General features: G+C 40.0%; 2 long non-coding RNA genes across 4 annotated transcripts in view; both read right to left on the bottom strand.

The window, feature by feature from the left end:
- Positions 1-1,612: 1,612 nt before the first annotated feature.
- On the bottom strand, positions 1,613-5,304 carry LOC118171746. The gene is made up of 5 exons (XR_004753362.1): positions 5,110-5,304; positions 4,494-4,674; positions 3,552-3,718; positions 3,159-3,212; positions 1,613-1,748 (listed from the first exon to the last, which is right to left on the bottom strand). It is a non-coding gene; the product is annotated as an uncharacterized LOC118171746 (long non-coding RNA).
- Positions 5,305-7,167: 1,863 nt separating this feature from the next.
- Positions 7,168-26,980, bottom strand: part of LOC118171745 — a 47,365-nt gene continuing 27,552 nt past the window's right edge. The window contains exons 4-7 of one of the 3 annotated variants that reach the window (XR_004753360.1): positions 21,465-21,580; positions 21,292-21,294; positions 8,479-8,640; positions 7,168-7,295 (exon numbers count right to left, since the gene is read on the bottom strand). This is a non-coding gene — a long non-coding RNA (uncharacterized LOC118171745). The remainder of the gene's footprint in view (positions 7,296-8,478; positions 8,641-21,291; positions 21,295-21,464; positions 21,581-26,980) is intronic. The other 2 variants (XR_004753359.1, XR_004753361.1) reach the window with 2 other exon arrangements.

The following is a 26,980-nucleotide window of genomic DNA, read 5'->3' as shown; positions in this document are numbered from 1 at the left end:
GAAAAACATGTAAAAGAAGGTATGTGTATGACCTTTCCTGAGTCTGCAGTGTTGGTCAAAACATTTTCATGCTGTGCCTAAACCAGAGATGGGAGAAAGAAATGCCATAGGGAGAACATCTGCAGAACTTAAAATGACACAATTCAGGGAATTTCCACAGTTCTACTCTCCACCTTTCCGAGACTTGAATGGGAAGTATTTCTCCATTCACTTTTCCAGACAGGTACTCATTTGTACTCCTTAGTACTCGTATTGATTGCACCTGCAAAGGAGCATTGTTTTCTAAGTATTTTCTGTGCAAAACGTGGCAGGGGAGAAGAAAGAGCTATATCTTACCACCAGCGTTAAAGCCCAGGAAAAAGCCTTATAAGCAGGAACTACAGCTTTGTGAAGAGAAATAGCTCTACCTGCTTGACATTCAGTCTCCTCTCACCCTGCTTGTCGCAGCTGCGCTAGACGTACAGTAACCCTATACCTCTCACGCACAGCCCAGGAGATCTGGCACCCGATAAGGTTTCATTGTTCACCGTGGCCCAAGTTCATTCCGGTACACTGGTGTGAATTTGCACTTGCCCACAGTGAAGTCAGCAGAGATATACCAGCACAGTTAAACCTAGAGTACATTGCTGGTCTCTTGTTACTATTCTAGACACCTCATTATCACAGAGGAATTTAGTATCTCTGGAGCAGGTCTGGAGAAGGGAAGCCTTTACTGTTCTCCTGTGCCAGATAAAGTGTCTTGGAACCCACTCACATATGCGGACTCCATCAGATAGAAGCTGCACGCCTGTCCCAGGTTTTCCCTGACAAACAAGAAGATGTAGAGGATTGATTTAAACTGTCACTTAATAGGAGGTCTCCTTCCCAGCTCTCCCATAATGTTGTTGGAGGGCCATTTTAGAAGCTATGTACAGTTGGGAAGTCACACAACGGCTTTTTTGGAAGCCTTAAAGAGGTTTGATTTGTCTGCTTCACTAGGCAAAAACAGTCTTTTTATCACAAACATGTGAATGACTTGCTGGGCTTGTATCTCAATGTTTGACAGGCTAGGTTTTTTTTCTTTTTCTGTCAGAAGGGCCTGTACTTTTCCTCTGTCCCCAAACAGCTATATTCTGAAAAGCTATAAGAAGAAATATGAACATTTCCTCCTGTGCATATTTATAAGGGGAAAAGGCTATAATGAAAAGTAAGATAATACAGGAAAAATGTAAGTTTCTGTAAACTATGTTTCTAAATCATTTTGGTGATTTTGTTAACAAGAAACTGTGTTTAGTGACATCTTTCATTTCTTTAAGTTTCAGCTTCTTTTGACTAAAAGGTCCAAATTCAGAGTTTTTTTATTATTATTATTTTTTATTTTTTGTATGTTTTTAACTGATCATCCAAAGACATTTTATAAAAGGAAACGAAAAGACTGTAGTCAACATACACAGATGAATTCAGTATTTCATATGGGATACAAAGAAAAAGACAGTAATTTGTAAACTGCGAGATAAAAAAAGACATCAAGGGAAGAGGGATTGCTTTATATAACAAGCTTTGATTGTAAATAAAATGTCTAGGCAGGATGTTTAACTGTAATAAATTGAGTGTTTGGGTCTTTGCTGGCATGTCTTTTTAGCTTTATTGACATTAGCTGTATTTGTATGGAACTTTATTGCATGGCAAAGATTTCCTTGTTCAGGATTTTAAAAAATGACTTGCAGTACAAGCATCCTGAAAGCACAAATGATGCTGATGATCAGAGTCTGAGAAGGTAAGGAGAAAAGAAAATCACAGGCAAGATGGGAGACAGAATGTGAATGTACTTAACTGCATTTTTAGCAGGATCAGCTTTTTGCTACATTTATTTTACTAGTAACTTGTAATGCAGTAAGAAAGGAGGAGAAAAAAAAATGTTCTCCATATCATATTATTGCAATCTGAGTCACCAGTGAAACCAAAGGATTAGACTTCAGCTTTAGTTAGGGGTGATATTCCTTCCATCCAGCCCTAGCATTTACTGCTAAATGAACAACAGTTCTGCCCTCAAATTCTGAGATGGAAGCAGTTCATCAGTCAGGGTCTGGAATGAACCTAAATATTACATAAAAGATCAAATATCTTTCCCAGTCTGCTTGATTCAGTTCTTCAAACAAATTTATTATTTTCCTATTCTTTTTCATGCCAGCTACCCTTAGTTGAGATTTTACCCCTTCTCAGTGTTGAATGGTTTTTTTGTTTGTTTTGTTTTGTTTTCAGTGTTCATGTTGCAAGGTTCAAGAACTTAACCCAACACCCTGAGACCTCAGGGAGTTGTGGTCCTTCCAGTGCATTAGCTAACCTTACTGAGATCCGAGAGAGATGTCTGCCCAAAGGTGAGTGCAGGGGAAAGCAAGGGGGCTGCACAGCATTGCCCTTTTCTCTCATGCAACAGAGCACACTCGCTAAACTGGACAAGGGACTTGTCCCAGAGCACCCCTGCCCTCCTCTTTTGCTCCATGCTTTCCCACAGCATGCATAATGGTGAAACAAGCCCTTTTTATTCTGAATTATAACGCAGGGCCTTTGCCTGAAAATATGCCATTTGAGACTGGGAAGATCTGTCCATCTAGTCACAGGGAAGAGGCTTATGTTTGGAACATGGCTGGAGAGGCCTTTCTCTGACCAAGCTGACACAAGGCAATTGAAAATCTGCAGGAGTTTTGCTCTCACTCAGCCAAAAGCAGAACTCCTCTCTGCCTAGGATTTGAGGTATTTTCTCAGCTCAGACATCATTATTTTCATGGCAAGACTAAGAAAATGAAAAACTGTATTAGACCCCACAATGCACATAGGAGACCACATGCCATACATAGGTCTGAAAAAAAATTAGCACTACCTCAGTGCGTCCTTCGTCTCTACAGCATGGCCTTCTAAATTCATATTAATGGTATGAATAGATTTGAAAGACTTATGGGGGGAAAGGGGAGCAGACTTGTAGGCCTTCTACCTTTTTTTCTTTTCCAAAACCCACACTCACTTCTTCCTTTCAAAAAAGGATGGCTAGAAATTTATCCCTGAATGTAGTGAACACTTGAAATGCATACGCCTTTAATGTGCAAATTCTATACCACACAAGGGAATAACTAATGAGCCACTATTTTAATGAATCAAGTTAAAATGGCAAGGTGACATACCTCATTTAAGGGAATGAATTCTTAATGTCATTGTAAAATGAGCCCCTCCTTCTCCTGGGAAGGGAAGACAATATTGGTTTGAGATTAAATCCTACATTTTTTGTGTCAGTTGCAGATTTTGCACAGTCCTCAGATCTTAGAGGATCACACCCTTCAAAGAAACGATAGCAGTTTTTGATCAGGGAAGATAATGAATACAAAGCAAACAAGCCCAAGCAGCACTCAGTGAAGGAGCAAGACAACCCAGCGCACTCACAGCCTGCTGAATGAGCCCCCCGTGGGCACCCACCACCCTGACGGGACTGCAGTGGCCACACCGGGCCCAAGATAAACCTTGCTAACAGTTAAAAAAAAAAAAAAGCTGCAAAACCATGATAAAAAAATCATACTTACCACTTCTCATACACGGGGTTTTGCTGGCAGATATGGGCTGCAGGGTCTCTATGAGGAGAGGACAGGATGCCTGTGAGGGACAGGCTGGATCTGGAACGATCAGGATGGTTGCACCAGTGCAGGGCTCAGTGGGTCAGCTGGGCTGGCGGCGGTTTGGGGATGACAGGCTGAAGAACAGGCATATGAAGCTTAAAGAATTGAGAAGCACCCCACTGGGCCCCTTCCAAAAGGGATCTGCAAGAACTGTGTAATACTTTAAATTTTAATCGATATGCTTTATATGTGAGGTTGGTTTGCATGGTATAGTTGGTTAATTCAGATTGTATTTTTTCCTTTTAAAATTCATAGAAACTTATTTCTGCCCTACTCTGCAGCATTATTCAAGGCAATGATCTGCACAGTTAATTAACTGGGAAATCTGAAGACTACAAGTGCTAAATTCCTGCATATTGCTGCTTAGGCTCCCGTAAATTCCTGATTCGTGCCGACAAGCTTGATCCAAATTCCAGTAAAGTCAATAGGAATCTTTCTATTAACTTGCATGTACTTTTTGAATAATTTCAAAATTCCACTGACTATACAACTTTTCTCAAAGCAGTATTAAAAAGTGTACTTGTAACATTATGCTTTCAATTTCCCAACCCTAATAACAACATGAGATGACCAAAAAGAACTGTATCATTCACTTCACTGAACTGACATCAGCTATTCAGTTGTTTGTGGACAATATTCCAAGAAGCAGGAACCATTTCAGTAAAGTTGTATTTCTCCTCGAGTCCTGGCTCATTAGTGAGATTCTGCAAGCAGAAAATTAATGGAGAGGACACCCAGTTCTCAGCAGGTATGTCTAACCATCACTGAGCAAAGAAGGAAGATCTTTCAGAATTATATAAACAATTCTCATAAATGTTGGAAGGAGCTACAGGCAAGTATTTAACTAACCTTTCGTGCTGGGAAGTGAAGGAGGATTGAATCATTTGTCCATGGAAACAAACCGGAGAAGAGCAAGGCTTTGATTTACTGAGTGGGAAGGACTCTGCAGCAGATTGCTGATAACCTTGCTTTGCAAAAGCCCACAAGCTAGAAACATGGAACGTGACGGCAGGAGGGATAAACAGCCATCCTGAAAATGGGAAAATAATTTATTCAGAATCAGTGTCCATTACTTTTCACAAAGAAATTGTTGGAGCCTTAAAACATATTCATTACTGCAAATAGTTCCGTTTATTTCTTCAACAAATAAGATACGTGCTCTGAAGGTATTCAAGTTGTGATTCAAGAGTAGAGTTGATTATTCCATTCACAATCTGAATTGTCTTGGATAGTTGATTTATTTGCATAATTTTAATTACATAACACGGGGCAGGAAAATTGAGCCTTTAATCACAGTGAGTAATGCTTACCAAGGAAGAAGTCCTATTGAAGTCCAAAGAGCAAAGACTTTTCAACATTAGAAAATGAGTCAGAATCTGGCCTTATTCATAGTTTGTGCTCTGAGGTATTTTTACTCCTTGTTTTTCAAATATATACCTGTCCCACAAATACCAGCAACAAATACCTTTTGACTTTCACAGTCAGCCAACATAGCACCAATTGAAAACTGAAATGCTACAAAAGAAGGATCTGATGTTCAATGACTCAGGTGGAGGAAGCAGAGGGGGAAAATACTTCTTTCTCCAGAGTCTCCATGTTCATGAAGTACAACCATTCACATTTTTTAAAATGCTGTGCTCTAGTCCTCTTCCAAATTTAGATAAATATTAGTAGGATAAAATAAAGTCTAAAATACCATACAGCAAATGAAAAATAAGCCAGAGCTGCACCCGATTAGCTTTTAGCACCACACACACAAAAAAATTATGAGCTGTTCTGTCATCATTTTCTAGAGGTCTTTAGGAGGGATCTAAGTTGCTATTGTGGGAAGAGTACTAACAGAAAAAATCACAAACATATGGTAACTTGTGGTGTTTTGTATGCCAATTAACACCCCCCCTCCCCCCAACAAATTAGATGAACTCAACAAGCAATATTCTTTACTAAGACAAACACTGTAATAGAGACTGCAACACAATGAACTGACAAAAAACCTCTGTTAACCTAACAAAAGTGATGGGATGAATCTGAAATTAAACTGTAGCTGCAAATAGCGAAAGGCAGAGACACACACACACTACCCAATTCCAGGGCAGCACTATCAGAATCTGTCAGTGGGTATCTGTCACCTACACATGCACTTGTAAGGAAAAGAGTATGGGACTGAAAGAGAAGAAAAGGTACCAAATAAAGCTTTTGTATCAGTGAATGACTTTTTTTTTACTTTTTTTTTTCTTTTTTTTCTTTTTTAAGCTTAAAAGGCCACACTTTCCCCAAAATGTGGTTTCAGCACCAAGGAATTTGAACTAAATCAGCATCAGTTTAGCCAGCTATTTCAGTTAGGTATTTCCAACTTTCCTTGTGGAGGAAAAGGTTTAAAACTATGTTATTCTATTTAGAGATGGAGCCAAAGCAGCGCTAAAAGCAGGTCTAGCCAGTAATTTGAATGTCAAGCTATTTTCCTTCCATCATTATTATTTCAGTTTGTACCTGCTCGCGTAGAGTTTTGCCCACATCTGTTATGTCTGGTTCATTAGAAGAGCTTGCTAATAAATAAACTGTTTTAATAATAGACTTTTGGGTCTTGCACTAGAACAAAGTTATCATCTATATCTCAGGCCTTTTATCCTCCTTTTATGTGGAGTCTGGAAGTTCCTTTTGTGGAGGATTTCACAACTTCATTTTGCTTTCCTTGGGAACAAACCTCTGGATTGGAAAACTTCTCCAGATATTGGAAGTATTGCTCCGGATGAAAATGTTTCAGTGTTGATGGATTTGGTGGGGGAAGGGTGTTATGCAAGTTCACATTTGGGCAAAAGTGGCAAAAACCACTCTCAATTATTCATATCAAGACTCAGTACTCACTCCAAAGCATTGAGGGGATGTCCTTTTTCTGATGGCAGCAGTGGTTCAGGTTTTCTTTTTTATTTCAACATACATGGTCTCTTAGATCAAGCATTCAGAATTCAAGTCTGAAACTCCCAGTTAGGCTCGTGCAAATGTACCCTGTGCTTTTATGCCTTTCTCCTTCCCTCCTTCCCATTCATTCTCCCTTCCTGCTTCCCCAGCCTTGCAGTAAAGTCTCCTAGACTTCACAAGAGCTGCTGTACTCCAGCCAGCTGCCGCTTCAGCCCCAGGTTGTGCTTTCAAGGCATAGTCCTCAAGGAGGGTGGGGTTGAATCTCAAACTGCAAACCTGAGCCTAAGTGCGTGAGGCCCTGGGAGAGCACACCATGCAAGTGCTGCTGCACATGCAAGCCTCTCTGTGTGCACCACCCATACAGGCTGGAGGAGACAGGGAGCTACCTTTGACCACGCTGGGTCGGGTACCAGCATGACCACGTTCTCACTGTGCTGCGCCAAAATTCACACATCCCATTTTTCTAAAGCACACTGGATCAAGCAATGGCTTTTCCACTAAACTTGAGCCAGTGCTACTTTTGGTTCATTCATGAATCTCAGCCAACCCATGTTTAGTTTAGTCCCTCAGTTCTCTTTCCTCCATTTAACACATTAACTTGCAATGAGGTCTAAGGAATCAACCCAGCAACAGGGAATAGAGGAGGCCATTCAGTTTCCCTGGGTCTTCAGCTGGCAGCATTAATCCTCAAGGCTCCAGAGTTACAAATCTTCTGCTCTCACAGGCATATTGCTTGTATGAAAAAAGGAATGTTCAGATTTGAGAGGGAACAAGTAGCAGATCTACATTAAGTTCAGTCAGGCAGAAGTGTTCTATTTTTCAGCCACTCAATAACATGTTATCAGTTACCCTTTTCTTTAAGACAATCAAAATTCATTACAGTGGTGCAGTGAGCTGTCCCCACAGAAATGGTAACACCTAAACCTGATGGAAATCTGTGAAAGCAACCATTTCTGCCGCACCTTCTGCCAGATGGCATACGAACAAATCAGCCAATTTTCCAAAACTTCAATGGAGCAGAGTAGTGGATGCACTGGGGACTGCATGAGGTAAATTTCACCCTTACAATGGTGCAGAAAGAAAGAGTTAAAAGTTCCCTTGTATACATTCTACACAAACTTACACGCCCAGAGGCACTGCATTTGGCTTCCTGTACCTTACGTTTTACCTTTTTACTTACCCCTAGTGGTTCATTATTGCAGGCCTGTGACTTGTGAGAACAAGACTCACCATTCCCTCTGGGAGTTTCGCTGCTGCCCTCTCGCTCCCTCTTACTCCCTCCCTGTTACTCCCTCTTTTGTTTATCATCTCCTAACTACCTCTCCCATTCAGGTTGGGAAAGGAGGTAAAAGGCAAAATTTCTATCATGATTTCTCCCTCCTCCACAATCTCTTTGCAAAATCATTTTGCTCTTAACAAGAGAAACACCACTGTAAGCTGAAGACACCCTAGTGTCTTGAGCCAGGTAGAGTTAATTTAGAAAGCAGAGAGGAAGAAACCCACAGGCCAACCTAACATCACAAGGATATCCACACCATCTTCAGACTCTGAAATGCTGGCTGCAGCCTGCCTGAGTCCTTCCCTCCCTGCGAATCTGCCTGCAGTTTGAGTGGATCAGGCTCCAAATGCTCCATGCCTGCAAGGCTCCTGTGCTTGTTTGCAGGATTCAGAGAGAGGCTTTTATAAAGCAACGGTCAGCTCAGTAGCAGATGTTTATAAATATGTTGCGCTAAAGGAACCTCCTCTTCTATTAGCATCAGCCAAATAATAAATGTACTCAGTAAACCTGATTACATTTGCTGAGTCATTTATTTAGCACAGCTTTTCCCTCACCAATCTTTTTGCTTACCTTAATGGTTGAGGGAAGCAGTTTATGAAAATATATTAATCTGAAAAATATTTTACTATTTCAAACCTTATTCTTCCCCCTGTAGGGTAACAGGTAGCTTCTTGCCCTTCTTACAGGAGAATGTGACACAAGGTTCAAAGTAGCAAATGCAACCTCTTCCCTTGGTCCAGCCACCTTTAACTTCCACAGGGGACAGAACAGATGATTGAAAGAACATGGGAAACCAAGCTCAAAAGAGATGAAGGTGGTTGAAGGAGGACAAAGAAAAAAAATCATTTACTGTTTAGTGCCTTTGTTTTGTTTTGTTTTTCAAAAATGTGTTTGATTTCCTGGTGGATGCAATAGTGTGTGCTGCACATGTTTTCTTTTCTTTTTTAGAAATTAATAATTTGCAGGTGTGTGAAGCTCAGCTATAACAAATCTTTCAAACCAAAGCAACATTTTCTTTGTATGATTAATATGTTACATTGCAGCTTGCTTATAAATTAAAGGAACAGAATATGATGTACTGCAAAGGAGTTGCATATTTTCCCTGCTAAGCTACAGTGCCTGTAAATCATTTCCACCACACTTCATTTTTAATTTGAATTCATAAAAGGTTGTGCATTTCTTTGTGGTTTTGAATAAAAAAATGATTAAAGGCTGTAAACTTAAATGTTTATTAAAGGAAAAAATATGCTGATCTGAAGCTTCAGGAATTAAAATATATGTAAAATATAAGAAAGGCAAACGAACAAGCAAGATTTCTAGTTAACCCCTGGGAATGTAAGTGAAATTTGAAGCTTTCCCCCATCTGCATTTGGCCAGGGGAGGTTGGTAAGGGAAGGCAATGGCGAGGAACTGGAAGGTCTGGAACAGAAATGCCCTCCACAACTCCCAGCTACCCAGGTCAGGAATTTTGTGAAGTCACTTTAGCCCATTGCTAGCTAACCATCTAAAGAGATGGATTTCAGTCTTTTAGAAATGCAGGTTAATTCCCACTACATGTCCAGATTAACAGTGACAGAACTGATAGCTGGCCCTTTGCTAGCCAGATGATAGCTGTAGGATCAGTTTAAATTTTGTAGCAATAAACCAATAAATTCAGGTTAAATCCTGCACCATAGATTTGATGGATAGATGGAGGATTTATTGAAGGGTTGTGTTTTTAAAGGAATTATGAAGGTGTTATTTTATTCTGGAATTAAAAACAAAGTGACAACTTCCTATGAGATGCCAAATTTAGTCTCTGCCCAGCTGTGGATATTCTGGTGGCCTATATTTAAACAAATTTGACTTTCAGACATTATCATAACATCAGTGAGGCAAGCTCCTTTATGAAACCTTATATCTCACTTTTGTAGCCTCAAAGTTATGCCTTGAGTGTAGGGAAGCTTTGGGATAGGCTTCAGAAATGATCTTTAGGTGAAGCACCAGTTGTAAGGTATAGGCCATGCTTCTATTGAATGGGGACTCCATATTCACATTCTCTTTATTACACAACTCATTCAATTTAAGGATTTAGCCATCAGGGGGAAGTAATTTTAATCACATTAGCAAGAAAGTCATTAGCATGATATCAGACTGAAACTTTGCAAAATGCTTCCTATTACATATTTAGTAAACAAACTTAGAGCTGCTTTTAATGCCTCTTTTAGTAAGATATTTTGCCCATCAGTAACAATTTTGCAGAAGTCCAACATTAATGAAAATGATGGCCCTAACCCCATACAAATCTGTAATTCATAAAAATTAGCTGCACCCTTGTCTAACCTCTGCATTGATTGATTTCAGTAGGAATGAATATTTGAAATAAAGCACATATTTAAAATTTTTTGATGCATCAGAATGCAGCTGAGTAGTTCAAAATCCTTTTTGTCTTCTACTTAAAACTGCTTAGCTGTTAACAATAGTAGAACAAACTTTTCAGAATTCACTGGAAGGTTACACTGAAAACTGCACACCACATTTTTCAAATGGAACCAGTTCCCTGTTGATGTTGTAGTTGCTGGGAGTTCCCATTTCCAAAGCAGCAAAATTTCCCCAGAGCAGAAAGATATGTTAACAGATCTACACTTTGCTCAAAGCATTTTGACTTGTACCTCTTCCATTTTGAAGAGAAAGGAGAGCTACAAATACTGTACGAGCTATCTGCCTGGTGATGCTGACATTTTCTAAGAGAATACTGCATAGAGATCCCAGGCTTATCCTTCAGAAAATACTCCTGCCATGTATGTGTGCAGTATGACTACAAAAATCAAATCTAAAATTCAGAAAACGAACAATACAGAAATCCCCAACTATACACCATCATGCTTTCATCTGTTCTTGTTTGTTTTGGTTTGTTTTGTTGTTTTGTTTTCAGACAGAATAAAGCAGAAAGCCAACAAACTGGCAAATAATTTAAGTTTTAAAAGCTGATTAACTTTACATTATGATGAATTTTTCTTGGTGTGATCTGGTGATGATGTACAATTCCTTTTAAATTCCATACTTGATCCTGGGTTTGGTTGACGAATAAACCCCTTAAGCCCTAGCATGCAGTTTTGCAAAAAGTGGGGGTCAGCATGTGTAGGGTGCTTTCAAGCAATCAGACCCCAAGCCACACCAACACTATGTGAGGAACATGGCTCCAGACCACGTTTAGAGAGCCCAGGAGCAGAGGGGGGAAGCCTCAGGACTGCCTTGGTCTTCAGAGCATGCAGAAGGTTGCATCCATGTAAAATAATGTTAAGGGCTAAGACTTTATACCACGGCAGATGAGAAATTCTACGGCTCAGCCAGGATCAGTAATCCTGCATTTCTGCATGTCTGCAGTGAGTGTAGGGAAGCCCCAGCCAGCAGGACCCAACAGGCTGCTTAAAGAATCATATTTGTATCAGGCGTCCAAAGAATGTTGTTTTGCTTGGCATTTCCTGCCTGACTGGTTCTCCTCCTAACAACCAATCTTTGTTTGTCTTAATTTAAGATGTTTACTTTCTCTGTGATTGCAGTAAAAGCCCATGCCTTCCTAAGAAGCAATTTGAAGAAAACAATGCAAGGCAGGAAAGCAACTCATAACAATGTCCAAGAAACTGAGCCTGTAACATTTCTGCTGGACACTGGCAAAATAATGAGCAATCTCCTAATTACAAGGAAGGCATTTAAGTAAGCACAAAGGCCTTAGATGATGCTAAATTGACACGTCTTGCAGACAAACTGCTTAGTCACAATTTAGCAGAAAAAAAGCCGCTGTAAACATCTATAGACTGTCCAGCCAACAAGCTTTTGCCATTGTGATGCAAAGTAACAGCGTTTTCTTTTTTTTTTTTACAGTTGAGGCTTGCATTGTCTCACAGATCCACCCTACTATAAATTTATACTTATTTCAGCCTATATTCCTAGCAAATTACAAAACCTTCATTTGAACTGAGTGGACACTGCAAGAACAGAATCAATTCGTAAACTGAGGTCCAGATACAATGCTGAAGACTCACAATAGACCTCATTTGCTGCAGTGTTTATTCATTTATTTATGAAGACCAGCTCTTCTATATTGAAATCTCCTGCTACAGTTCAGAACTCTTTAAGGATTACAAGGAATAGAAAATTGAAATAGTTGCCAGTAAGGAGAAATTGTCCATAATATTAGGGCTTCTTATAACAGATTAGGCACACTCTAACATGCTACAGGAAAAAGAATCTTCTCTGAAAGAAACTTGTCTTGGAGACAGTAGTGTAACATCTTTGTTCACTACATTATATAGTCTAAAGCTAACTGGGTAAAGATGGCACTGTGCAAGCTTAGAATATATCTCAGTCTAAGCAGTTGGGAGGGAAAAATATATATATATATATATATGATGGTGTGTCCTGTTTCAGAGGCAATATCATAACAGCGTGTAAGTCATGCTTTTTCCATTCACATTAATTTTTTTTCCTATCACACTTCCATTATTCTTAGATTTTAATCCACTCTATCATTACCAGAAAAGATTATAATTACCTCACAAAAACATCCCTAGGAAAAATGGTATCTTACAGAAGTTCACAGTTCCATCCACCAACATCAGATTTCATCAACCCAGGAGTCTGTCACACAACACAGAAGTTGGCCTTGGAATGGATGTCCAGAGATCATCTAGTCCAACTTCCCTGCTCAAGATTAGTTACAGCAGGTTGTCTGTACACAGTCACGTTTTGATCATCCCCAAGAACAGAGGTTTCACAAACTCTCTGGGCAGCCCATTTCACTGGTTGGCAACCCTCACAGTAAAAAGGTGTTTTCTTATATTTGAGTGGAATTTCCTGTATTTCAGTTTGTGTCCGTTGCCTCTTGTCCTGTCACTGTATACCACTGGAAAGGGTCTGGTTTCATCTTCTTACCCCTTCCCATTGATAAGATCCCTCTGAGTTTTGTCTTCTCCAGACTAAACAACCCCAGCTCTCCCAGCCTCTCCTCTCCTATGAGATGCTCCAAGCCCTTAACCATATTTGTGACCCTCAGCTGGGCTCTCCCCAATGTCTCCCTGTATCTCTTGTATGGTCTCCAGCACCTGGCACAGCATTCCAGATGCATCTCATCAGGGCTGAGCAGCACGGGAGGATCACCTCCCTCAACATGCTGACAACGCTTACCTTAATGCTGCCCCAGAGGCTGTTGCCTTCTTTGCTGTAAGGATGCATTGCTAGCTCGTGGTCAACTGGGTGTCCACCAGGACTCCCAGGTCTTTTTCTGCAAAACTGCTTTCCAGCCAAGCAGTCCTCAGCCTGTTCTGGCGTACAGGCAGTTATTGCTCCCTAAGGCAGCACTTTGCACTTCTCTTTGTTAAACTTCATGGAATTCCTATCAGCCCACTTCTCCAGCCTGTCCAAGTGCCTCTCCATGGCAGCACAACCAGCTGGTGCATCAGTCACTCTTTCTAGTTGCCTATCATCTGCAAATTCATTCAGGGTGTATTCTGTCCCATTGTACAGGTCATTTATGAAGACATTAAACTAGGCTGTTCCCAGCATCAAACTCAACCATGGTGTCATGGCAGTAGTGACTGGCCTTCAGCTAGACCCTGAGCCCAGCAACACAACTTGGTTTCAGCCCAGCTTACTGTCGTCTAGCCCATACTTCAACAGCTGTCTATGAGGATGTCAAAAAATCGCTGAAATCAAGATAAACAATAGCCACTGCTCCCCACATCAAAACAAGCTAGTTTTCTGCACAGCTTACAGCCAGTGTAGGATTTTTCTAATGCACTCTTCTTTCCATAACCTCTTAAAAAGCTTTACCTGCCCACCATAAAAATGTAATATATTTAAAGCAAGTTTGAATTACTTACGGAAGGTACATGACTGAGTATATACACTTTTAAGACTAACTGCAAAATCAAATAATCCTGGTGAGTAAATACCAGTTGCGATTTCGACATTAAACTGAAAGTTAGGCATGTAGTGAAGATAGTGACTTTCCCCATGTTCTGAAAGTACAATATCTGCTATCACACTGCCCTGTGGAAGATCCTGTGCATCAGATTCAGGTTTTCTCATTTATTTCATTGAGCTCAGGACCAAATCCCTAGGTTTCACTGTAAACCAGCTATCAGAAAACACTAAGTCCTTTACACACCAGCTTCTAATAGAGATGGGAGACATAATCTGGCCAGGAATCCCAGGCTTTAAAAGCATGAGGCAGTAGAATGATGCCTCCCGTGAGACCTTACGTCAGTTCAGGGGGATATAGTTCAGCCACAAGACAATCCAGAGCAAGACTTTTTGATCTTACTCAACAAACCAAAACATTCAAACATTTCTCAGAAGTGCCACGTCCAAATTCTCTGTTTGTGGCCAGCGTTCAGGGGAGCAAGATGCATTTTCCAATTAAGGCTCTGGTAAACACCTCAGCAATCAGAAGTTCTCTAGAAACACGTACTATTGATCAAAATCACAGTCTGATTTTAATTTGTAAATATTCCAAAAGCCACTGAGTTATGTCCACCTCTAGGGACTTGGCGATACAAACATGAGATTGTACACAAAGGCAAAACCGGAGCTTAAGAGTAGCTCAAATCTACACAAAATGGCTCTGTTTGTTTTAAGGTTCAGAACAATTTTCCTCCTCATTTCCATTCCCATGCTAACCTGCTGGAATTCATCAGTAAGTAGACAGGCTACTCCCTCTTCTCCAACAGTCAGGTCCTTAGAGGGACTGCAGGGTACAGCAGCCTTCTCTGGTGGGGAAGCACCTTGTGGCTCTCTTATTGGCACTTGGGATGACCAGTTGTAGATTTAGAGCATTTTCACACTCTTTCCAGTAGCTTTTATAACAGCCTTCTTGAATCTTAAAGTTCACGGTCATGTCCACCATTGCAGTGCAGGTAGCAGCATTTATGCCAGGGAAGCTACATCTAAACAAGCCCCCTCCTATCCAAGGAACATATTGGCAGCAAACCAAAAATAAGCAGTCCAGTCTGAATGCATCCCTGCACCAGGAGAAAGGGATTTTTTCTCTGAGAAAAAATAAAAAAAAAAAAAAAAAAGCGTATTAGTTAATTTTCAGAAGTTATACAGACATGATTAGTACACATACGTGCAGAAACATAGGTAGTATGAGTTTTAGTAATGTCATGGAGTAGCAAGAGCAGGACTCCAGGTAAGAAGAGGAGCCAGAAGCTGAGGGAGACCATGGCAGCAACAGGGCTCTGCCCTCCCATTCAGGAGGGTGCCCCACCAACCCTAAGCAGAGCAAGCAGAGCGAGATAGTGACAACAGGTCTCTCAGGATCTTTTTACTACTATCCTAAAAGGCAATGCTCGAAAGAAATCATCTCCCTGAGATAAAGAGTGACTCACAGTATGACTCACTTAGTATTTTCTCTCATAAAAGTCTACGTTCCCCTTGCTCCCCATTTTAAGTTTTATAATAAGTCCTGTTTCAACCATTTTAGAGCAAAAATACACGTGTTGTATAGTCACCACTTTGCAAGTTGATTTACTACCATACAAAACATTTAGAGTTCTCCAGAAAAGCCTTGAAGGCTTTAATATCAGAATCTTTTGCCAAAGTCTGCTTTGGTACCAATATATGATTAAATTAAAACCTAATTAAAGTCTAAAATGAATTATGTGCATTTTCTCTACATTAGACAGACCTATTTGCATTCCATGAAAGATCATTGACATGGCAGCATGCCATTTATTCAGTTTAATTCAAAGATGTCCCAATGAAACTTATCTCTTTACCTACCCACATACGCTGTCCCACATACGCTACATTTGTCTTCTGAATCAAAGGTGACCAGGGCCTAAAAGTTTAGACGGACTTCATTACCTGAGGTCGATAATGCATAAACATACACACTTAGTAGCAGCCAGTCCACTGAACCATTCCTTTGCTTTGTCCACACTGACACTGATTACAAAACATTTTGCTTGGGTTTTGTTCCTCAATGTGAGAGTCATCCTTCAGTACAAGAAACCCTTCATTACCTATTTTCCCCTTCAGGTGTTCTTTACGTGTTCCCAGTACTTTGCTCAGAGGAAACTCACTAAAGCATAGCAGTGTTCATAACAACCAGTGAATTTTAATCATTTCCATCCAAGGAAAGCAGTCTTAAAGTAGCAACCACAGCAATTATGGCATTCTAGCTGACAATGGGATGGCATTTTGCTCTTGGAGGTACATTTCAAGGGATTCCTTGTTTTAAGGCACTGACCCCACTGACTCTGCATTGATATATAAGGAAAGCTCATCTGTGGCCTAAAAAGCAGCACTGTTGTCTGCCACAAATATTTTAGGGAAAAAATGTTAGATTACAAGAGAATGGAAGAGACTTTGTAATATATAATCAAGAGAGAAAACATATGGTCAGAAAGGTAAAACCTATAAGCCTCTCATGCTCAGTCTTTGAAAGTAACTTAAAGAAGATAGGATTTCAATGATCATAAGTGAATATGAGATTTAGATGTCCACACACACAAAATAATAATAATAATAATAAGATATTAAGAACCTTTCCTTTATCACAAATGCTTTCCCAACAGGTCAGACTTGCAACTGTTTGCACAGAGCGATAGCTGGTATTCTTTACCTGTTTCATTTCCTAGGCATACTGAATGGGAATGTGAGGTGGATCTTTTTAAGCAAAGCCATTCATGTCACAAATGGAAGTCTTCCGATTCTGGGAAACCAAAACCTGTCCTTTAAGAAGCCCTCCAAATGACAATCCTGGTTGTATGCCTTCAGGCCTTTCCTTCAAATCCACCTTGCTCCTGCGGCAAAACAGTTCTTCCTCTCCTAAACTTTAGGTTTCTACTTAACACTGCATAAGAGACAGCACAATCTCTACCCACCAGCCTTGGATTCAAAAACCTTCCACTCAAAGACAGTTGTTGAGATGCTATCCCCAACACCAGCTTGATTCGGGCTATCCAGGGCCATTCTTTATTACTTCCTTCCTTGCTTCTGCAGATTTTCATTATCCCTTAGAAGCCTCTGTGAACCCCATTTTCCTTCCTTTTTTTCCTATCTTTGCAAAGTGCAAGTTGGGCTCTCTTCCAGGTCTCATTATAAGGGGTCATGTCAAGCTGTAACTTGATATTGAGCACCAAGTTCTTCCTTTAAGTCACACAGTGAATGTCTAAGAATATTTTTGCTCTTTGTACTTGTAGACTACATCTCCTACAGAGCCTCCACAACTGCCTCCAATAGGCCCAAGCAGAGCTTAATCAAAAGAGCCACTGAAAAGGCTAGCAAGCCACTTATTACAACATCACATTTAACCATAACAATTTGTTGCTGTGTTTTGGTAAGAAGCATTTAATATTGAAATATTCCTCATCACCACTCTGAATTCATGTCACCAACATATATTTCAAAATGAACACAAATGGATAAATCAATATCATTTTTCTATTATCTATCAAGCCTCTTCCATGCAGGCCATATAAGATCTGTACTAAAAGACCAATTGTATTCTCAGCCACCACATTTTTTTTCATACAAGTTACTGAAATTTTTCTGAATTGTACTTGCTGAGCCTGTGATGGAAAGCAGTCAGCTCTGGATTTACTGTGGAGAAGGTAGCAAAGAGAGAATTGAGTATTCCTCTGTTACCAAGTCTGTTAAATCTCAATTCATTTTTCTGCTTTTCTAAAATGAAACCAGTTCATAAGTCTTTTAGGATTACTGCTTACATTAGGTAAATCTGCCTACTGACTATTGCATTCTACTTTTTGCAGTACTGAAGCACTACATGCATTTTCCTTAAAACATTTCTCTAATGTAGGAAAGGCCTACTGGCTCCGTTTCAGGTTTAGAAAGCCAAGGCATAAAGAAGTCAGGTTAGATATCAGCAATGGACTGCTCACCACATCTCGAACTCATACGTTTCCCATTAGGCATCACTTTGCTCAGGAACCAGCAGAGAATGAATTTCCTCACAGAACTGCCCATTGCTTAACATCTGATTTCCTTTAACAATATTTAGCCAATCTCCCATCAAGTTTTCCTTTCCTCTGTGACAGTTTTCTTGCATTAAGGAACAAGATTATTTGCAGGTTTCCAAGTTCTCCTTTTCTATAAATCTAAATTATGGCTGACTAGCGGTAGCCCACATGGCTGGGATAAGGTGTGGAGCAGGGCTAAACACTTTGAGGTGTCAGAAGGATTCAGAAACTAAGACAGAAGCAAGATATAAATGGCTACTGGCAGTAGAAAGCAGTAAGGAGCACTGCTACTTGGGGGGCAGGGTGTGGGAGGGGCGCAACAGGGGGAGTTCATTTGGCAGGAGAGAAAGTTTAGAGGTTTCTGAGCACTGAGTTACTGGGAGCTGAAAGGAAAGTGAGAAACAGGCGTAAACTTTGCACCTTGCCCCGCTGCTTTGACTGCCACTGCTGCGGCAGTCAGTTTTCCCTGGCCTTGATCCATCACACAAGGCAGGATGAGAACGTTTCTTGGGCACTGCCGAGACATCTAACAATGTCTGCAGCATGTCCATAAGTGACACCTTAGCAGAGAGGCAGGGATGCATGACTACTATGCAAGATACACGACATGTTCTCTCTATAATGTCCCCTTGATTTCCTCTGCAATGGTCTGGACCTTTTTGGAGTTAGAGAGACCTATTTTATCTGTTCACCTTCACTCCTGCCCTTCTGCCTGTGGAGATGATTCTCTTCTCTTGCTGGCACAACACTTGCCATAGTGACTGGTCTTTCCTGAGTAGCACGCCATGTCCAGACCCAGCTTAGATAGATGGGTGGTCCTGATCACATGAAAGACACTCTGAGCCTGTACTAGCTTCCCTGTCAGGTCAATCAGGCTCTTTGGCTGGCTGGTATTGTGATTAAAGTAAATATGCCCTTGAGAAAATAAAATGTGCCTGGTAAAATTCAAAGAATACATAATTTTCTCTTATCCGCTGGCCAGAGTTATGAAAAAATCACTGTATGTAGAGGAGGAATTATATTAACATCGTTAAAAATAATTTGACAGGAAACAGAAGATTCACTTCCACAAAACTGGGCTATGAGTGAAATAATAAAACATACTATCTTTTCTTTAGCAATTCAGTGTAATTTCTGTTATATTACTGGACATTTACAGTACAGTGCATGTATCTTGATAAAAACCTCCCTCTTACCAGCATGCTCAGCATTTGCTGGTGGCAGAGGAAGTAAAGGTGAAATTATCCTTCAGTCCACACTTGGACATATCCCCTACAGGAGTCACCAAATATGATTCTTTCTGATCTCTATGATTTTAGAGTTAAAGTCATTTAAAAAATTCTAGATTAGTATTTAACCTAATTCTACAGATAGTGTTTTTTTCTTTTTTAATTTATCTGTCCAGATGACATAACTCTCATATTAAGACTAAAGATTTATGTATTTTGCTATTTATCTGATCTATTAAGTCTCTCTTCCATAGTTTGGTAGCTGATTTGATATTCAATGCATCATAGATAACTATCTTGTTATAACTAAATGAAATGTGCATTTGGAAATGTTCATTAATACCATTATAATTAATTGGTTCTTACCTGAATATCACTGCTGCAGTGACTCTTCAGATTAAATGACAGATTGCAACTCACTTTTTTTTTTTTTTTTTTTTTAAGTAGAATTTTAATAGCACCCACACATTGCAAATCAAGCGTAAAGGGCCAAATCCTGTTCTTTTACTGATTTAAATATAGAATGATGGCATCCAGTTTATTCTTACTTTACACCAGGTTTTAAGGCACAGAATCTATCCTAGTTTTCTTCTTCTGTATTTTAGTGCAAAATTATATCCAAGCACCTTAACCTTTGGAGAGAAGACCATACATTGAAATTCATCTCATTTTCCCTTTTACTGGCCTCAGTTGCTGAGGTACATAGAAACATTCTGGAAAAGCCTGAGCTTTTTTAGGTTAATCAGCAGCACAGTCACATACTTGAAGTTCCCCCCTCACTGAACCTCTCTCTTTGAACCTCACCTATTCACTCTGAATGCCCTTGTAACTCCTCTGAGTTTAGCTATCCTCTGCCGGTGTAGTCCTGGTACTGCAAGGCAACTGAGATACCAGCGGAATACAGCTCGGGAGCTGGCCTTGGGAATACACAGACACAGGTGTGTCTGGGATGGTCATGCATCAGATACTCCATGTTCAATGGCCTTTACACCTTAGGCTGCACCTGCAATGTATTGCTAAGCTGCCAGTCTGTAACATAAAACAACTCAGTAATTGGAATAGCAGCTGGCTTGTGACCCATTAAGACTCTCCCTCATACTGCTCCCCCCACACAAATTGTTTCTGTCCATCTAAGTGAAATACTTGCTAAAAAACAGGCAAAGAAAACCACAGGAGTCATACTAATACCCTGAAATAGAGAATTTATTCACTTTTCCCAACACTGAAAGAATTCTCAAATTACAACAGCTATCTGACTCCCAGCCTCACCACCAGAATGCAGAAAGCTAAAGTAGTGTTTTCGCGTACACAAAGCTACATTTCATCTGATTAAAAGCAAATGAGAGTCTTGATCCAACTTGCAGGATTAAGTATCTCCTGGAGAGATGAAATGAGCCTTACAATATACTTATTATTAATAATTTATTCATAAGAGAGTCCACAGTGGGATTGACTATAGGTGTAAAGAACTATTTTGTCTTGGCTAGTGTATTAATTGACTTCTTGACTTCTCTAATGCAAAGTAAAACAGACTGTCTGCTGCAGCAAAGGAATTGCACTTAACCATCCAGCAGATAGAGCCATCTATGACAGACTTGTATTCAGAACAGTCATTTCAAAGAATGAAGCAGCCATTTGCAAAATTTTAGCAAAGGAGATTTGTTGAAAAACTGGTAAGTGCCACTAGAGAGCAAAGTGTGTGTGTGTGGTCATATGCATGCATGTTAAAGGAAGAAAGGAGACTCTTCTAATGCTCTTTTAATCCTGCAGGAATTCTCCTGAGGACTTTAGCATAGAGAATGTCATTTTCTTCTTAACTTGGCAGCTTTTATGCTGCCAAACTAACACCTGAAGCAGTATTTGAACAAAATAAATAAATAAGCCACACATAACTCTCTTCTTCTCCTTCCAAAACCCAGCCCTGGATCTATAAAAGTCAAAGCGTTTACTGTGTATGTAAATCACACAGGTTAGTCAGCTTTTCCAACTGGGAAACACTAGACTGAGATGAGAGCAAAATGCAACTTAAAGTCTGAAAGGTACTCAGTAGTACACAACATGCTCTTTTAGATTTGGTGAGCAAATCTACTCCTGGCATACAATATGTAAAAGTGCCTCACACACCAGCACTATTCTTTGTAACGAGAAAACAGTAACAATAAAAAACCTTTCCCGTTAATAAAATTACTAGTAAAAATGATCATTAATGGCAGGCTTTATAATAAATTCTGCTGCCCTCCTGCTGTCCTCTGCACCTGCTGACTGTCTGGCAAAGCCTGCCTCCTGCCTTGTCCAGCTGTTTTGAAATGATACTTCACTTGGCAATGCTTTCTAACAAGAGTTCTGGGAGGCTGATACTCCTCAAAGTATGCTCAGTGTGAAACTACCCCTCTTTGTCCTTATGCCACATAAAGGAAGCCTGGCTCACCTCTTCTCCCGTTAGACCAAACTTCTAGTTTATTGGTAGCTTTATTGGTAGCTCTTTACAGCACCACATCATCCCAAATCAGTTGTAAACACAGTGGAGTCCACCACAGAAAAATCCTGGCCAAAAAAAAAAAAAAAAAAAAAAAAATCAAATTATTCTAGTGATCCCCACCTCTTCCTCACTACCACAACAACTGTAACTGGGGGGGGAACTTGGTTTCTCAGACTTTGTTGATCCCCAGGTACCACAAGAATTAATTGGCCAGTCAGTTTTCACAGCCCAAGTTTTACCACGTGAACAGGAAACCTCCCTCACAGTGGATTTAACACAGTGTGTACTAGCAAAGAGGACGAAAGGAATAATGAAATTCACCTTGTTGAACACAGTGAATCTATTTAAAAGTAGTGCAAGGGCAGAGTCTGAACTCAGCATCTGAGTTGGAAAAATGATTTGGATAAATGCTGAAGTTACCCATCAAATGCAGTCACTGGAGGCTTGTGCCATTTCCACGCTGACTGTAGACAGCAGATAGCATACTCTCAATTCACCAGGAAGATGATCTGCCTTCTGTACAGCACTGCTTTTATTTGAGCCAAGGCCAAAGCGCCACTGGGCTTCCTGCCACCTAACAATGAGAAACACAAATTACAGCAGCAAATAGCCTTTTTAGCATAAACAATGTTTCCAACCTTCTCTGATTCTGCCCTTCCTTAATCCATATTTACTGGTTTGGGGGACTAATTTCTCCTGTTTCCCTGCCACTATTTGCATGATTGTAGCTGTCTTTACTGATATGTGATGAATTACATGAAAATAAAGAATGAGCATATGAAAAGGATATGAAAACTACAACTGAACAAGACCCATATTACAGGTGTCTCTTCCCCATTCCTGAGTACCAGACACAGACTGCCTTTGTTTCCCACACATAGCTGATATGGCAGAATCCCAAATTTATTTTAGGCAACAGGAATCCTTCCATTGGCTTCCGTACATTTTAGACCAGAGGTAAGGAAAGAAAAGCTGTCATACATACAAAATATTTTTACTATTAAACACTTCAACTATTTAACAAATAATTTGAGAACCAGTTTCAGCCAACTTTTAGCAGAACTCGAGGAGGAACAAACTGTGCCATATAGTCCTATCCTTCTGAGGTAACTATTTTCTAAGTTCCTAATTTTCCAAGCTTTATTGCTGACCACTCAGGAAAGGGATTGTTTGACCTAGGAAAGTTTAACCTAGGAAGAGGCAGAAAATATTAAAGAAAAGCATATTCATATAGCAAAAGGTTAGTTTGAACTCCTTGCTCCACTGAGTTTCAGAGCTTCGCTCCTAAATTTTCTACTAAATTTCCCTCTTGAAAAGACTCCTACTTATAATCAAGGGAAGCAAACAATTACACACGCTTGTAATAATTGAAAGATGCAAAGTTAATCAAGCATCTTCGTTGTACTGTCATGAAAGATCATCTGAACTGCACATGCAGGTTCTACAACCCAAGTTCTACTATACTTTTTAGGGCCCCAGCGAAGGCTCGACTAGGAATAGCCTGAATTTCTGTGTTACTACAAAGTTATCAGGTCTTGCTTTGGAAGTTAAAAGTCCTTGACAGTTTTATTCATCAGATACCAGTCAATTTTATGGTGATGCCTAGCTAACTCCCAAGATAGATAATTAAAATTCCAAGGACCAGAAGTCAGCTTGAAGTCCATTTCCTGGGACATCCTTGGGACATCCTTTTCCTGAGGCCTATATCCACATACCAGTAAGTCTTCAGACTACAGTGAGCCAATTCTCTTCCATTTGCCTTTGTTACCAGTAGTCCAAACACCTTTCTCCTTCACGTGCAGAAATATGCAGGCACTACATGGCTTTAAGACAAAGATACAAGCCCAGTTAGGTGACACCTTAAGCACATGTCAGTTGTACATCTGTGCACATGACATGCACATTGAAGACCACTACCTTTCCTTCATTTTCTGTATCTTTGCCTTTTTTTTCCAGTGATTTTTGGTCTAGGGAAGGGGGATTCTCTTCATGTTCAAACACATAGCTAAGTCACAGAGTCATACCAAATTCATATTTTAAAAGTTCCAGTGCTAAGAAATGTTTGGGTTTGGGGTTTTGGCTGACCCATCACAAAGCCATTATTACTTGACTATGGCCTGCTGAGGCTCAGGTTTTATACAATCCCCCAAAATTTCAGGACATTAGGATAAAGGGGTTTCATCTGTCTCTGATTTTGAAGAGTTTTCACTGACGTGACAGCATAAAATCCCATTCTATATTATTTCATTTAAAGTTAGGAACTTCTTTAATCATAATGAATAAAAAAGTAAACATGACAAATAATACATTGGTTAATTTGCATTTCCCATTGCTACTTGAGTACATACATGCTGTAGTATTTTCTTTTTGTGAAACTGTTGCGTGCCTATTACTTCTGGCAGTTGCTAAGTGTACAATCAAAACAATTTATATGTGCATATCGAGTATTACTTTGAGGGAAGAATGGTCAGTTTATTTACAGGGTTTTTTTCTTCCCAGAAGTGTGGCCATAAAGAATTAACATTGTCTTGAATGTATCCCTTTTATAAACACATCAGGATTGGGAAAGCATTCCAGGACATATATCTGTCACCGTAGCTGGTATCACCCAATAACTCTGGTTAGATAAAATCCCTCTCTAATTAGAAAGGATAATGGATTTGTTCTGATGGGACTGAAAGGTGATGGTGGAAGTGACAGATGTCAAAAACATCATTCTTACAGAACTCTCTCTTCACAGCTGGGATTAAATAAAGTAGCCTAATTGTACCTTGTGCTCATTTAGTCTCTTTGGAAGAAGGAAAGTATGATTTTAACATCTATTCTACATTCTCGTATCGTGAAGTTTAAGCTTTGATTGCCAGATAAAGATGAAGTGTAGTTTCATTTTCTGTCTTATTTCTAGGGAGATTTACAAATGTTAATTTAACTAGCAGACTCAGCACACTGGGGGAAAAAAAAGGATGGCTTGAATAAAGATCAGGCAGAAACATGACCAAAGGTTAAGGCTCTCCAGGCTGATGAGGTGCCCAAAGTATATGCTCTCTGAGGCTGGCTATGAGGGCTCACACTGAATAGAGGCAAGAACTTTCCAACCATTTATCTCTGCCCATCACCCTGCATCAGGGAGAGAAGCCCAGGCAGTGCTGCCTCTCTCCTGTTTGTGCACAGCAGGCCAAGGGCTGTGAGGGAAAGAAAATGAGTGCCTGTAAAGTTGCTTTCAAGGCAGTCACAGCAGACAAAAGATCAGTTTAGTGCCTTTGTTCTTAGCTGCAGTTCTGCGTGGTGCCTGGGAAATTCCTGTTGACAACCCAGTCACACAGAAAGGCACTTCAGGTACGTATGGCAGAAGTGTGATGTTCCCTTTTTATGGGTAACATTTACCCGCAGGGTTCAGCTATCCCATAAAGTGTCATTTAAGAATATTCTCAAGGGTTCTCTCAGCAACGGAGAGAAAAAATAGACTTGTAGCTTTCCTGGCTTCTACATTCTGTATTAAAGGAAAATGTACTGCTCTAGTCACACAAGAGGTAAACAGATATTTCACCGTCATCTCATTGTTAGCTAGCACCACGTTGTAAAATTCATTAATGTGACCATACCAAAAGAAAAAGAAAAGACAAGAACTCACATTCTCTGAACCAACAAGTCTTGACTTGCTACAGAAGAATAGGAGAAAAGGATCTGAATTAAGTATCTCACCCAGAATCTATAACATTCAGGCTTTAGGGTATTAAGAGAATAAACATTTCTGCAGATGGATTTAAGAAAGGGGTGAGAAAACATGTGAAGTCTGCACAAGAAAAAATAAAAAATAAATACAAAATCAGATATCTACCTTACGTGAAGGTTTGTAGCCAAATAGCTTTATTTTATTTTTCAATTACCAGACAAGCTCATTTATGCAATAACACAAGCCTTGCCTTCCTACATTTTTTAGCATAATAGTGAACTAACTAGAGAAAACTAGCAGATGCAGTTTTTAATCAATAAAGCTCTGCTTAGAGGAGTTGAAAGTCTTTTCCTTTCATGCTTTCAAGTTCTTATTGTATACAATTGTTTTCCTTGGGGGATTATACCTGATCTCATGAAGCTTTCCCTGCCAAGACAGTCCAGCCTCATTGTGGAATAAGAGCAGACATTGATAGGCAGGGACCACAAGGGAGACTGTGGCGGCTCTGGGCCCCTCTCTCCCAGCAGGGTTTTGCTGCTCAGCCTGTAAGGGTCACCTGAGCATGGCTTAAAGGATCTGGAAAGGAGAGGATATCTGAAGGCCAAATATTTTAAAAATGCAAGCCCTTTGCCATTTCTTTATGAACCTCTCCCATCAAATAAAATAGATTCAATATTGTTTGTTTCCAAATGTGCTAGAAATGAAAATAACTGCCGTTATTGAAGCTGTGGGAGGTACAATGGATATTTCAGCTGCAACAGGATGAGAATACCCGTTCAAAGGTTCCCTTCAAGCTCTTTAGAGCAGACAAATCCTCAAAAGAAAACATACTTTGTTAACTTTCATTTGAATACATCCTGCTCCAGCCAGACAGCCCACTTAAAATGACACGGGGTAGTAAATTGTTCTGCTGATTGGTTAGCTGGAGTTTAACAGCTTGAGCTTATCAGGAAGGAGATAGGAACAAAAGTGCCGGGTATATCATCGTTCAGACAAGACCCCCTTCCACTCTTCCTGAACCTCTGAGGTGAAGGCCTTTCATTCCTCTTTGCGGTAAAAGAAGTGTCATGAAAACACTGGGAGATGGACAAAGGCCACCCAGAAGGGATCTCATTTGACAAGCCTTCCATACAGCATCACACAAGAAACCCTCTTAATGCAAAGTATTTCAATAGTTACATTTGTGTATGGGTCCATGTTTTCCCAAGAAAGTGTTTGCCTCAGAAAGTCCCTTATGCAGTAGAAACAACAGGAGATCTGGTACTAAGGATACTTCTGATATCTAGCAGTTGAAACATGATGAGAAGCCCAGACTTCCTGTTATTTTGTTCTGAGAAATGGCACCCCAAGGCATTAAAATGCCCATGAAAATATGGAGGGCCAGATTTTCACAGACACTCACAGCACACACTGTTGAATAGGGTTTCTGGCCAATCCATTTAGTCTGCTGACTTCTGGCTCTAAATCCTCTCCAGAGATCAGTGGCTTGTGCCCAATAACATGCATGTGCCACTACACTCAGCATTGTCAGACAGTTACAAGCTGATCAGAAACATTTGTAGGTTTGGTTACTTCTGTTTGATGTTACAGTCAATGTTTGAATAATTGTATGTGAAGAAACAGGAATAAATAATATATATGCAGTCTGGCCAAAAGCATCTTATCAATGCCAAAACCTCCACAATGTACAAGGCTGTACAACAGACAGGGACAATCCCTCATAGACGACTATGAATGTTGCATGAAAGAATAACAACGGTCAATTAACCAATTAATTTGTCTGCCAAGAGAC

The sequence above is a fragment of the Oxyura jamaicensis genome, chromosome 9 (genome assembly GCF_011077185.1).
Source record: "Oxyura jamaicensis isolate SHBP4307 breed ruddy duck chromosome 9, BPBGC_Ojam_1.0, whole genome shotgun sequence".
NCBI classification, from domain to species: Eukaryota; Metazoa; Chordata; class Aves; order Anseriformes; family Anatidae; genus Oxyura; species Oxyura jamaicensis.
Note: the sequence above shows the minus strand (reverse complement) of the source record. Positions and strands in the feature narration are given on the sequence as shown.